This window comes from Lissotriton helveticus, chromosome 7 (assembly GCF_964261635.1).
Source record: "Lissotriton helveticus chromosome 7, aLisHel1.1, whole genome shotgun sequence".
Taxonomy (NCBI): Eukaryota; Metazoa; Chordata; class Amphibia; order Caudata; family Salamandridae; genus Lissotriton; species Lissotriton helveticus.
In genome coordinates this window covers 102,404,136-102,418,576 of record NC_136068.1, presented here as the reverse complement: position 1 = coordinate 102,418,576, position 14,441 = coordinate 102,404,136, and the positions used below count along the sequence as shown (strand labels likewise).

Genomic DNA, 14,441 nt, shown 5'->3' with positions numbered 1-14,441 from the left:
GTGCAGCGATGAAGAGTAGAGGGAAGAAGAGTGCACTGGAATAGAGTGCAGAGAGGGAAAGAGTTCAGTGTTGAAGACTGCAGTATTGTAGAGTGGCACAAAGTGCAGTGACGTAGATGAGCATTGGCATAGAATGCAGTAGGGTACAGTGACGTAGAGAACAGAGGTATCACGTGCACTAGATTAGAGTTGAGGGGCGCAGAGTGGAGTGGTGCTAAGTGGCAGAGTGGCGTAGAGTAGATTGCCAGGGAGTAGAACGACGTGGCATGGATTGGTGCAGGGTAGAGGGCAGTGGCGTGCAGTGCAATGGCGTAAAGTGGTGCAGAGTAGATTTGAGTGGTGCACAGTGGCATGGCATAGAGTGCAAGGGCATAGGAGCTCCGTGGTACAGAGTTGAGTCCATTGGCATAGTGTATTGGCGTAGAGTGCAGTGCTGCAGAATGGCGTAGAGTTGTGCACAGTAAAATGGCATGATTTATTTATTGAGTTTTATATAGCGCTGGTAAGATCCGGGGGTATCAGAGCGCTTTACAGACATTATTGAAACGGTTAGGAAAACATGAATTGCAGAAATCAGAGTTGTTCAGCGTTGGGTCATATAAGTTTTGGAGAGGAGCAAGCCTAAAGTAAGTAGTAGGCTAGGTGATAGAGACCGGAGGGTTAAGGTCGGTTGAGAAGATCTTTTAGTTGGCTTTTGAAGCTCACGGTGAGAGGTGTGGCGCTGTGGCCCGGGCGACTGACGCTGGAGATCACGGTTCGATTCCAGGCGGCAGGAGTCTGCCCAGCACCATGCGACTCTGGGCAATAGCTCACTTAATCTTCCCAACAGCCCCCAGCGCCGAAAGACCCCTTCAGGGGCGATTCATGCGCTATACATGTACTGGATTTACATTTTTTTTTATATAGGAGGGGGTTCCGTCCTGATCTGGACTGGACGGGGTGGGAGTTCCAGATTTTGAGAGCATTGCCCGAAAAGGCACGTGCAAAGGATTTATGTTTGTGATTTGCAGTGGGAAGAGAAATAGTATTGGTGCTTTAGATTTCTTGACTGGCCTGCTTTTCATAGTTTGGACGCAAGGTAGGCTGGTTTTCTATTGAGGACGACTTTTTGCATGAGGCAGACTGTTTTGAAGCTGCAGCGGGCTTCTATCGGGAGCCACTTGAGATTTTGTAGGGATGGGGAGATGTGATCGGGCCTTTTTACTTTAGTGACCATCCTTGCTGCTGCATTTAGTGTGGCTCTTAAGGGGGCTAGGTACGACTTTGCAGTGCCAGTGAGAATGGTATTTCCGCAGTCCAGTTAAGACCGTAACATCGCTTGTGTGGTGGTTTTTAGGTTGTTCAGGGGGGAGGAAGGGTTTGATTTTGTGTAAGAGTTTTAGGTTGTAGAATGAACTCTTGGCTGTGTTTATGTGTTGGTTCATGCTCAGATTTGGGTCCAGTGTGATCCCCAGAGATTTGACAGAGTGATAGCATCAATTTACAATTCAGAGCATCAGCCACTCTTGGATTTGTGTTGTCTGTCCATTTTTGGCTAGGAGCAGTCTTATCTTGGTTGAGTTTCAGGTGGTTTTGAGAATCAGTTCACTCGTCGTAAGTCTTCTAGTGAAGAAACTTCTAGGTAGTTGGGTGTCGACTGCATAGGGGTGGTAGAGTACATTAGCTTGTTTCAGTATAGTGGTGAGGGGTTCCATGTAAATATTGGAGGGTAGGTGATAGGACTGAAACTTGGAGGACACCAATGGTTATGGTGGATGTGTCAGAGGTCGAATTGTTTATTTAGATTTTTTTGGGAGCGATTATTAAGGTATGAGGTCAACCATTTCAAGTCCAGGCCGTTCACTACAATGCGCTTTTGAAGGGATTCAAGAAGAATCTTGTGATCGACCAAGTCGAAGGCCGCTGATCGGTCAAGGCGCACGAGTAGGCAGCATTTATCAGAATCCAGCGACTTGTGAATTTCATCTGCTATGTTATGTAGCGCTGTTTCTGTGCTACATCCGTTTCTAAAACCTGATTGGAAAGAGTCCAGAAGATTGTTGGAGTCGACGTTTTGGTTGAGTTGGGAGAGGACCCATTTCCCAAGTATTTTAGGCAGGAAAAAGGTTCCAGATGGGACTGCGTTTGGGTCAGAACCTGGTTTCTTTAGCAAAGGAGTGACGACCTAGTTAGAGGCAGTCGGGCATTAACCCATTGTACAGGGAGCAATTCATTATCTTCGTACAGAGGGATGCTAGGGAGTGGTTGAGGCTCTTCACTAGGGAGGCCAGAAGAGGATCTGCTAGGTGGGAGGTGAGCTTGCAATTTGCCATCATCTTTGATATTTCTTCCTCAGTGAGCAAGTTGAACCTCCTCCAGCTCTTGAGCGGAGTTGAGGGGGATACTGGGTATATATTGCATCCAGAGGGGTCAGGGTGGGTGGCCACCTCTTGGAAGTTTGGCGAGCGGAGTCTCATTTTCCTAAATTAGGAGGGGGCAGTTTCCAGTGGGAGGCGGCGGCTGGGGGTTTTAAGGAGAGTTCGATCTTTTAGATAGTCATTAAGAATTTCAAAAATATGTCACATTGTTCTTTGGAGACTTGGGGATTCGGTTTAGCTGATTTTGAGGTTTATTTAATGATACAGAAAAGTTCTTCGGGCGGATTTTTGCTTTATCAAGCGCTTTGAGGAAGAATGCAGCTTTTTCTTATATAATGTGTTTTTATATGGTCTGCGTTCTATTCGGAGTTGTTGGAGGTTGATGGAGGAGGGGTTTATTCTCCAGCGTCAGTTTTCTTCTTTAAGTGGAGGTCAGTGTTTAACCAGGCATTTGAGGGAGAGTCTGATTTTTTTTACGTTTCTGGGGCACTAGTTGGTCTAGGATGGAAGACACTGTAGAGTTATAGTGGGGATTAGGATCATGTGTAGAGAAGAAGTCAGTAGGAGGGGGAAGTAGTGACATTTTGTTTTCCAGATCAGAGGGGTATCTGACTTAAGTTGCAGGACCTTTGCCTGCTCTTTTGAATGCAAGGGGGGGGGGGGGGGGAGTTTGAGTTGTTCCACTTGACTGCAGTGGAACAGGGTGATGAGGTGGTCTGCCCAGTCAAACTAAGGAAATCAAAGGGGGGAGTGAAGAGGTGATGCCGGTGGGCACCGAGGTGGGCACGTCCTCCTCTTGTCAGGGTTTTAGGTTAATCAGAAAGGGCCACCTCACAATGGGTGGATGTGTATCCAGGTGTCATTGGAATACAACATCTTTGTTAAAATACCCCTCACACACCAAAAGGGCCCTTGGTGTCATGCTTCATCATCGGGGTCTTCCCGTCCCGCTGCGGGGCGGGGCAGTGCTGCGACAAGCGGATACGCTGGAGCACCTTTTAGATGGAGGTGCTATGTGTTGGGAGTGAGTGTCAGTGGCGTCAGGGGTGATATCTGGTGTGAGTTAAAAAATACCTGGCCTAGTGGAAAAAATAATTTTATTAAACACTGGCTGGTATTATTAAAAAGAAAAAGTGAAACGGAGAGATAGAGCAGGTTAATGGGCTCTCTCTCCTAAGTGGGTCAACATGTTTCGAGGCACGGGGCCTCTTCGTCAGGACCTAGGGGAGATCCCCCTGTCACTCACTAATGTATTCTCCACATAGGTAGAAAAAAAGTGTATGTACAAAAAAGTGAAAAAAGGACTATGTGAGTAACTACCAATTAATAATTACAGCACATATATGCTACCACACTAATAATGTAGTATGCCTGCAAAAATAAGAGTAAAAGATTAAAAATGCGCCGATCCCAAAGTGCGCTTAACTCTAAATTACCTGTAAGGAAAAATGAGAAACACACACAGAAATATTTTCAAGTAGGGGATCCAGTGTAAACATTGAGGATTCTTGAAGAGTTCCTTCAATACACACATAGTCAGTCACACACAGGGTAGGTAACATACATAGGTTCTGCGTAGCCAGAGGTTATAGATATGGAAATGCATACTTATCAATAGGGGGCTCAATGCCTCATGAGCCAGCATAAGACTGAAGGGTATGATGGGGTGTCAGCTGCAAAGAAGGAAAAATGGATATACTGTAATTCTGCCTTAGAGGTGGTATAAGGTAACTCAAATAGGTTGAGTAGGAATACAGGCTTAGACCTCCTCGGGACGGCTATGCCGTACTTACTGTGCCCCTAGCACGATTGTGCTTCCTCCTTCGTCCGCGGCTTCCGTGGATATGAAGGGGGTAGTGGGCGGCGTGTTTATATACTCAATGGTAATTGGATAATTGATCCATTAAACTTGGCGGGAAGTTCGCCGGGTATGTGTGGCCAGCAAGGGAAATACGGGGGCGGCCATGTTAGAAGGTTAGATATAGCCAATAGATATTGGTTCCTCGGCTGTGGTACTTGTTGAATAACAATCGTGGGTACTTTCCTGGAGTCTAGAGCTAGTTAAAGTTGAAAAATTAGCCAGACCGGGAGGAAAACACCGCAGCGGCGCCCGGCGCTCTGCGGTCGGTCACTGCTCATGCACCGGAGTTAGCACACTTCCGCGCATGCGCGTAGGGTAGTCACTGAAGGTGGTGCGCATGCGCACCGTGATTCCCTATTTGTGATCCTTGCTTTCACCAGCGCTGCTCAGATTGGACCAGCACACAAGAAATCTGGACAGTATCATGACTATTTGCGTTGGTATACACACAGACTATCAATATTGATAAGTATACTGGAGTTGAAAAGTGCGTTTTATATGCAGCCTCGAGGAGTTTGAGTTAGGGGGAGGTTCTTTTGAGAAATTGGAGGAGGGGATGTTTACCAAATATTATGACACGGTCCCATATATGTACACCTTTCAGGAATCAGGTTGGCTGGAAGGGGTGAGAATATATATGGGGAACTTGTAATGTAGTAGGTCTATGTTGCAGGGGCCATTCTTACAAACAGATAGAGTTTTCTTCTATACATATAAAACAGTAAAGAGTCCATTTTTGGAGACAGAGGTGTCTGCATTGTCACAAAGTACAACACGCCTCACGTGTGCAGTTGAGACCATGGGATGTCATCGTTCAGGCCAGTGCGATGTGACCCCAAACGGAACACCCAACGTTGTTCTTTTGATAGAAGCTCTCTATCATTGGGGAAGATCTCAATAACAGTCCACTTTAGGTCATGGACACTGTGTCCCACAGTGGCAAAATGGGCAGACATTTTTGTAGATGTCCTGTTGCAGCGTACATTGCTGCGGTGTTCTCCCATGCGAATTTTCACGGGTCTGCTGGTCATCCCTACATACTCCTTGTTACACGGACAGGTGATCAAGTACACCACATTGCGACTGTTGCAATTCGTGAAAGCACGCTGCTCCCATGTAGAGTGGTTAGAAAAGGTGATACTCTTACTCTTCTTTGTGTACTGGCAGGATACACAAGAACCACAGGGGTGGTGTCCACTAATCCCTGCGACTCTGGGGGGTTCAGTTACACCTGTTGATCTCGGTCTTGTGTGTACCAGGAGATCTTTTAGGTTCATTCCCCTCCTATGTGCAAACATTGGTTTAGGAAAATCCAGTTGGCCACAGGATAAAACCCTCCAATGTTTGTTCACGATTTTCGTGATCTGGTTGGAGTTGGTGTTGTAGGTGGTAACGCAAATGGGGCGTGGATCTGGACAAGGGCGGGGCAACGGTTGTACAGACATACAGTAACTACGATAGGGAATGCAAAAAACTGCTGAATGATGCACGAAATTACCAGGTATTAAGAGAAGATCCCACAGAGGAAGTGAGGATCTCGATCCAGATAATGATTGAGGAAGCGAGAGCACACGATTGGCTGACCAGAAAGGAGAGTGAGTTCCTAACCCAAGACAAACCAAAAGTACCGTACTTTTACACTATACCCAAAATTCATAAGGACGCCCCATATCCACCTGGGTTTGGGGTAACATCGCACTGGCCTGAACGATGACATCCCATGGTCTCAACTGCACACGTGAGGCGTGTTGTACTTTGTGACAATGCAGACACCTCGGTCTCCAAAAATGGACTCTTTACTGTTTTATATGTATAGAAGAAAACTCTATCTGTTTGTAAGAATGGCCCCTGCAACATAGACCTACTACATTACAAGTTCCCCATATATATTCTCACCCCTTCCAGCCAACCTGATTCCTGAAAGGTGTACATATATGGGACCATGTCATAATATTTGGTAAACATCCCCTCCTCCAATTTCTCAAAAGAACCTCCCCCTAACTCAAACTCCTCGAGGCTGCATATAAAACGCACTTTTCAACTCCAGTATACTTATCAATATTGATAGTCTGTGTGTATACCAACGCAAATAGTCATGATACTGTCCAGATTTCTTGTGTGCTGGTCCAATCTGAGCAGCGCTGGTGAAAGCAAGGATCACAAATAGGGAATCACGGTGCGCATGCGCACCACCTTCAGTGACTACCCTACGCGCATGCGCGGAAGTGTGCTAACTCCGGCGCATGCGCAGTGACCGACCGCAGAGCGCCGGGCGCCGCTGCGGTGTTTTCCTCCCGGTCTGGCTAATTTTTCAACTTTAACTAGCTCTAGACTCCAGGAAAGTACCCACGATTGTTATTCAACAAGTACCACAGCCGAGGAACCAATATCTATTGGCTATATCTAACCTTCTAACATGGCCGCCCCCGTATTTCCCTTGCTGGCCACACATACCCGGCGAACTTCCCGCCAAGTTTAATGGATCAATTATCCAATTACCATTGAGTATATAAACACGCCGCCCACTACCCCCTTCATATCCACGGAAGCCGCGGACGAAGGAGGAAGCACAATCGTGCTAGGGGCACAGTAAGTACGGCATAGCCGTCCCGAGGAGGTCTAAGCCTGTATTCCTACTCAACCTATTTGAGTTACCTTATACCACCTCTAAGGCAGGATTACAGTATATCCATTTTTCCTTCTTTGCAGCTGACACCACATCATACCCTTCAGTCTTATGCTGGCTCATGAGGCATTGATCCCCCTATTGATAAGTATGCATTTCCATATCTATAACCTCTGGCTACGCAGAACCTATGTATGTTACCTACCCTGTGTGTGACTGACTATGTGTGTGCTGAAGGAACTCTTCAAGAATCCTCAATGTTTACACTGGATCCCCTACTTGAAAATATTTCTGTGTGTGTTTCTCATTTTTCCTTACAGGTAATTTAGAGTTAAGCGCACTTTGGGATCGGCGCATTTTTAATCTTTTACTCTTATTTTTGCAGGCATACTACATTATTAGTGTGGTAGCATATATGTGCTGTAATTATTAATTGGTAGTTACTCACATAGTCCTTTTTTCACTTTTTTGTACATACACTTTTTTTCTACCTATGTGGAGAATACATTAGTGAGTGACAGGCGGATCTCCCCTAGGTCCTGACGAAGAGGCCCCGTGCCTCGAAACATGTTGACCCACTTAGGAGAGAGAGCCCATTAACCTGCTCTATCTCTCCGTTTCACTTTTTCTTTTTAATAATACCAGCCAGTGTTTAATAAAATTCTTTTTTCCACTAGGCCAGGTATTTAACTCACACCAGATATCACCCCTGACCCCACTGACACTCACTCCCAACACATAGCACCTCCATCTAAAAGGTGCTCCAGCGTATCCGCTTGTCGCAGCACTGCCCCGCCCCGCAGCGGGACGGGAAGACCCCGATGATGAAGCATGACACCAAGGGCCCTTTTGGTGTGTGAGGGGTATTTTAACAAAGATGTTATGGTCTGCCCAGTCAACCTGAAGGATGTTATTGATGCTTACTACTTCTCTGAGTGCCATGATGGCATCTACGGTTGCGCTTCTGGTGTATGTTTGACCTTTGCAGTGCTGGATGAGGTTGTTACTGAGCAGGAGCTCTGTTATGGATTGGATATCTGTGGCATTCTCGTCATTCCAGTTTAAGTTGAAATCACCTAGGAATAAGTTGTCATTGGATAGTGAGCAGTATGTTATCAGATCAAATAGGTGTTCTCCAAAGCCAAAGGAGTTGCCTGGAGGGTGATAAAGGAGGTGGCATTTCATAGGTTTATTGTTTTTATGTTTGTGCTGATAAGTTGAAATGTGGGGTAAAGTAAGGGTGTTTAGTTCTGTCATGAGGATGTTGTTCTTGTGGATAATGGCTATGCCACCCTCGGGCGATCCACCCTCTTATCTGATGATGGAGAAGGCAAGGAGGGACAAGTAGGTCAAGGATCAGGTAACAGGAGTCATTTAGCCAGGATTCAGTGATGAAAGAAATATCGGTCATGTAGTGGTGTAGAATGCAGTAAGTAAAGTGGCATTGAGTGCACTGGCATAGATTAGAGTGGCGACAGAGCAGCGTAGAGCGCAGAATGCAGTGGTGTGACAGAGTGGAGCATGCATGGTGTAGTAGCACACAGCTATTAACACATTTTCAATTGAAATTACCACTACATTTGCACTGACAGTTTCACTAAAACCTATACAGCACACAAGTGATAATGTTTGGAAATGGCATCACTTTGTGTTTTGATGTTTTAATTAGAATATTGTATGTTTCCAACCCACTCCAGAATTTACAAAAATGTGTTTGTGTTCTTTCCTAATTTTGATATATTCTTAAATACTTGCAAAGTTCATTTAAATGTGTGCTAGAAAAAAACGCTTTCCTACCCCAGTATCAAGCAAGATTGTCACATAAATCTTCTCACTTTGAAATCAGAGAAAGAAAAGTAAATACGAAGGTCCCTCAATGACAGATCCGGACATTTGACCTTTGTCTTTGAATGCACAGCAAATGTGACTAGATAAGAACAAGATTATTAGGCCAGTTTACAGAAAGGAGCACTCATGTAAGAATATAAGGAGAAGTAAAGTGAAAAGGCATTGCTCCTTGTGAGGGACAAACTCACGCTGAACAGTCTAGAACAAATAAAGCAAGCAAATAGAAAGCCAGAAAATGTGAGTTACAAACCACAAAGCCAATGGTACACAACTGACTAAATGCATTATGAATGTCCCCACAATGTCTTTAGCAAACCAGACAGCTGTGGGTTCTCGTAGGCTTCGACTTTGCTCAAGGACTGTAGGAACCTATAACCTTAAAAGTTACCGATCTGGTGGTCTATAGCATCTGACTTGGAGTACTCCATGTGTCCAAGTGCAGTCTCTCAGTCAGTACTTAGGTTTCCTGCTATTTGGAGTTGGTGAAGTAAACTGCTGCAGTGAAGTATGGACAATTTTACACTTTGTGAAGTGCAAAGATCCATAATTTCGTCAGTTATAGCTTCACTTTCTACTGACCCTTTAACTGTAGCAGGAATATTCCACCCAAAAGGGCAAGGGGAAAACCGCAACTGCCACTGGGAGCTGCAAAACATTTTGTGCAACTGGTAAAAAGTACTACTCGGGGACTTCCAGCAGCTTTGCTGAAAGAATGGGAGACTGCTCTGTGGTCTACTCCCAACCCTGTGCATAAGTGAGACTAGAATAAAATGTGTCTGTAATCCTCATGGACCTCACTTTTCTCCGAGAGGTGAGACAGATTTTGGAATCAGGAGAAGTTGAACAATCCGAATGAGTGGTAAGTGGCTTCATGTAGGGTTTGAAAATGTAAATTTTTTTAATAACTGCAATTTTGAAAGTATTTCGGTTTGGTGAGATTTTGAGTGAGTGGCATTGTGGTGCCCAATATGATTTGTGAAGCCAAGGAGAATTCCATGAATATGCCCCACTCCAACTCTTTCCACTGCTGGGGTGTCTGGTTTTCGCTTTAGGAGACAAGATGTGGGACTAGTGAGGTTGACCTATTACAATCAACCTGGATGTCATTGCTCAACATAAAAATAAGAAATTACCTTTTTTAAATTGTACGCATATGCAACCTCAAATCAGCTGGACCAGTTTAATTGTGTATACAGTAAGTTTCGGCCAGGTAGTGTATATATAGCACAGAACAGCTTTGATTCTACTACAATTGATTCCAGCGATTTGTGACTATCAAAACTATGCACTTCTGACAGGACTTACATAACAGTCCAAAATTCGGCTGCAGGCACTAGTACAGGCGTTACATATCTAATGAATACCATGCACTACTTGAACATGCCAAAACACTTTCTTTGGTGGACAGCAAATAAAGCGTCTATGACCCGTTCAGCGGACCAATTTCTTTTATATTCTTTGAAAGGAAAAAGAGAAAAGGTTGCCATAGTTTGTTCCTCCTGGGTTCAAGCTGTTTATTTATGGTCATGCTGCACTCCCGGAGTTGTGCGACTTAAGAGGCAACGTCACAAAAACAGATTTCACAAAGAGTTGCAAAGTTCACTGTGGAAATGTAATTTTGCTTTTAATCAGTAACCGTTATCCACTGTTGAGTTAAACACTATGAAGACTATAATCCATTATAGCTAAAAACATGAGATTTTAAACCTCATACATAAACATTCACATCGGCAAAGTGGATTATCAATGCAGGTAAAACTCATGAAAACATTCACACCATCAATAAATCAATCCATGTTGATGAAGTAGGAGACTGTTCTTAATAGCCAGACTTTACATACCTGAGACTAGCAAAGGTGACATTCATATGACAATGCATCTCATCTTTCAGTACCCTGACCAAGCCACACTAAATGATCACAAGTGTTTTTCCCACAGCAGTATAATATCATGGGTATCGGAATAATAGTCACTCTTAACCAGAAAAGCATACGGGCTTTGTGGTTTGAGCTGCTAATCAGAAGACGGACATGGGGAGGTTGCAAATGATAGAAAACTCTTATAATTTGGTGATGGTCATTAATATACCGCAACGAGCGCAGTGCTTTAAAAAGGGCACTAACACTCCTCAAGGTTAGCATTGTAACTTTACCACTATTTATTTTGAGGAAGGAAGATGCAAGTTAACATCTCAATTCTTCTGCCTCGTTTAGAATGATGCTCTTATTAGTGGTCAACTCTATGACCAGTTTGGAAAGCAGACCTCACAAAGGGCCCAACTAAAAGATGTAAAAGTAAAAAATGTACGACTTTCCTTCTAGAGCTGTACACTATGGGTACACTACAAACAATGGTGGCGGCGAGGCTGGTGGTGTCAGAAAGGGCAAGGATTGCCCAGGATTGTACTTACTGCTTCCAGTACATACAGTGTGGTTCATTTAGGCAATTACTTAACCCACAGATGTAAGAACTCTGGATGACTCCACTTTAGAGTAGTTGATATGATTTTGTTTATATATTTCCAGGTAGAGACACCGAGGGTCGAAATTTTACAAGTGTACTTGCTTCAGATTGGAAATTAGGACGGAGTAAATGATGGTATGTCCAACTGCAGTCTGGAAGGGTCGAGTCAAGAACTTGTGATATGATAGTCTGTAGGCCCAGTTGGGAGGACCGGGATCCCTTTTCAGTGAAAGTTTATAAAGAGATTCTCTGGTAACCCAAACTGCTAACTTTGGGTAGTACATGGGCCGAAGGCAGAAAGCGCCAACTAGTTAGTGCAGGAGGGCTTGGCTCTGGGGAGAACTTTGGCTGTGGAGTGTATTTTAAGGTAATGGCCCTCCATTGCTATTTGCCAGCTTTTAAGCCAATAGATACTTTTTTTAGGCCAGTATATTTCAGACTTTCATGCAGCTACATAAGTTATAAGTTACATAAATACTGGCTCTGCTTAGGGAAGACACAAGTTTCACTGTATTGGTTCAGACTCTTAGCTTATTCAATCCGTTGCAACAATGCAATCAAAAAAGTAAGAAGGCATGCAGCATACTTGTTAAATGTGCAACAACTGGCTTGCTAGCGCTAAATTATGGTAAACCAAAAAACTTGAATTTTAACTACAGGCAAGCCCATACGCAAAAAAAAACAAAAAAAACGGAGTAGCAGCTACCAAGCAAATCCCCGGAGTTGTCTTTCCCTAGTTGTTCTGGTGCCCCGACGGGTAAAACATGTTCTATGACGTTATCATGGAGGTCGGGTCGGTGCCAGCAACCCTAACTAGAAACACAAATAGCTGATGTAACTTGAGTCAACTTTCACACACGAGGACGGCGGCCAAAAAGCGTTGATCGTTTCAGAAAAACAAACTGAAATTCGGGACAGAGCCGCTAGATGGCGTGAAAATTTACACCATAGCCTCAGCAGCTTGCATTTCCAATACCGCTTATCTGCTTCTGAGATGATAGCCGCATTCTAACCATTTTATACACCCCGCAGTACAAAGTACTTAAAAATGCCGCTACATACATTAACTAAATACATTCCTCAAACGGTTTAAGAATGTACTTGCCATAAGTACCAGAAACAACCTCGAGAAGGCCTTGCAGGGATTTAGATTTTGAAAAATACATCAGAACTAGACTAGCTAGTCAGAATACTGGCCACTAAATTGACAGCAGCTCATAGTAGCCTTGGGTGTGGAGTGGCGTGTTGCAGAGTGGAGCATCAGAGTTGATTAGAGTATCGTGGAGTGTTTTGGAGTACCATGTCATAGTTCGGTGTAGAATGAAGCGGACTAGTGTTGTAGAGTGGAGGATACATGGCGGGGTAGCGCCTTGCCAGTAGGCAACACATTTTTTTAAATTGAAATTACCATTAAATTTGCACAAACAATGTGCGGAAACGTGTATTGATTTGTTAGGAGGCAATGAACATATTTGTTTCCACCACACTCCAGAATTACAAAAAAAATGTGCTTCATTTGTGCTTTCCTAAATCAGATATATTCTGAAAGGTCTGCACAGTTCATTTAGACACTTACATTTTGTTGTGTGCTAGAAGAAACCCTTTCTTTTCACAGCAAGATTATTACATAAATCCTCACACTTTAAAGTCCGAGAAAGAAAAGAAAACATCAAGCTCCCTCAGAAGACAAAGCCTGACATTTGACCTCGGTCTATGAATGCACAGCAAATGTGAACGAGATTGAACGGCCTGTTTACAGAGAGCGAACAGTGGAAGAATAAACAAGCTATGCTGCACGGTAGGGAAAAACTCAAGCTGGACAACCTAAAACAAACAAGGCCAGCAAACAGAAAGCTATCAAATGCAAAGCAATAAGCGGAATGCATTTTCCAGGGAAGATTTCAGAATGGCTAAAAATTAGGTTGGGTTAAGGATTCACCAGAAGGACAGTTTCAGCAGCTTTCATGTATTGGTTCTAGATTTTTCAGATAACACGCTGGATGCTAAACTTGGATACTTCATCGATGGACTTTGGTCCGTAAAAGTCCAGGTTCCACGTTGTGTTGTGCTAGGCCTATGTGCAGGTTTATTCAGGAAACCCTAATCCTGAATCACACAGCTATCAGAATGAAATTCTGTCCAGGGCAAGAAGTATTAGTTCTTAAAGACAAATCATTTGTTTTACAGCAAGCACAGGGTGTAGCCGTGGCAATGCAGAGGAAGGTGCCTGTTCTCTGCTGGAATTCGTCAGTGGATATAGGAAACAGGCATTCTGTTCACTGCGAGTTGGATATTAGTTGGTTAGTTATTTTTTTTTCCCCCATACCTTTTCAGAAATACAGCGTATTATTCTTGGTGGCATGTGCAACCAGCTTCTAATATGTAGTTTGGAAGGGATGTAATCATAAAGTGCTCAGTGTTGAATCCATTCATAAAGAATGCTGTTCGCTTCAATTAACCCTAGAATATGTGAATAAGTTGACTCACTTTTAGAGTACTCGCAGTGTTCCTGGGAAACAGTGTAGTTTAGGGTGCAAATTCATCAGTCGACCAAGTGTTGCACAGCCTCAATATGCTTTGAGATTTTCTCAGCCAATACTGGTATTGTCCCTCCTCTCTAATTGGTTTCCAATTACTCACTCAAAATACAGGTCAGCCCTGACAGATCCTACTGTCATGCCATTACTGTTTGAGCATTGCTTGGCTTCTGATCATTGTAGAGTTGTTACCTGCACTAAAATCAATCCCACCAGTGCAATGCTCAATTCCTAATTTTGCTGGAGACTGTGCCAACGAGGTGGAGAAATTTCCTAAACAACCTCACGTGAGGTTTACAGCTGTCCCTTTACTTTCTCACGGAAGAATTTGTGATATAGCCACATATTCAAGAATGTAAATGCTGGAAGTAATACAATCCAGCTCAACTGGTAGCTACTCAATTAGGGTGGACTTTGGTTTCTGGACCCCACCACAGTAATCATTTGACAGGCTCGCACCCATTAGTGAACTGCATTTCCTGGCGAAATGCTAAAATGACAACACAAGAACAATCATTTAGATGCAATGAACATTTAAAGTGAAAATGTGTTACATTTTACAAACCTCAAATTCAGTCAAGTGCACATTCAAACAATCCTATTAAATCCCAGGAATAATTACTGTCCCCAGTAGTAACCCTAGTAATTATCTAGCGCTTATCAGTATTCCAATCAACGCTCCACATGTCTGGATAACTACTACCCTGCCACCTCCCAATACTGCACGCTTCAAGGCTTAAATAGTAATT

General features: G+C 43.7%; 1 protein-coding gene and 1 long non-coding RNA gene across 8 annotated transcripts in view; both read right to left on the bottom strand.

The window, feature by feature from the left end:
- Positions 1-14,441, bottom strand: part of DIDO1 (death inducer-obliterator 1) — a 337,891-nt gene that overhangs the window by 125,239 nt on the left and 198,211 nt on the right. The window lies entirely within an intron of this gene.
- LOC144768167 (uncharacterized) lies at positions 2,272-13,320 on the bottom strand. The gene is made up of 3 exons (XR_013598489.1): positions 12,769-13,320; positions 7,745-12,697; positions 2,272-3,086 (listed from the first exon to the last, which is right to left on the bottom strand). It is a non-coding gene; the product is annotated as an uncharacterized LOC144768167 (long non-coding RNA).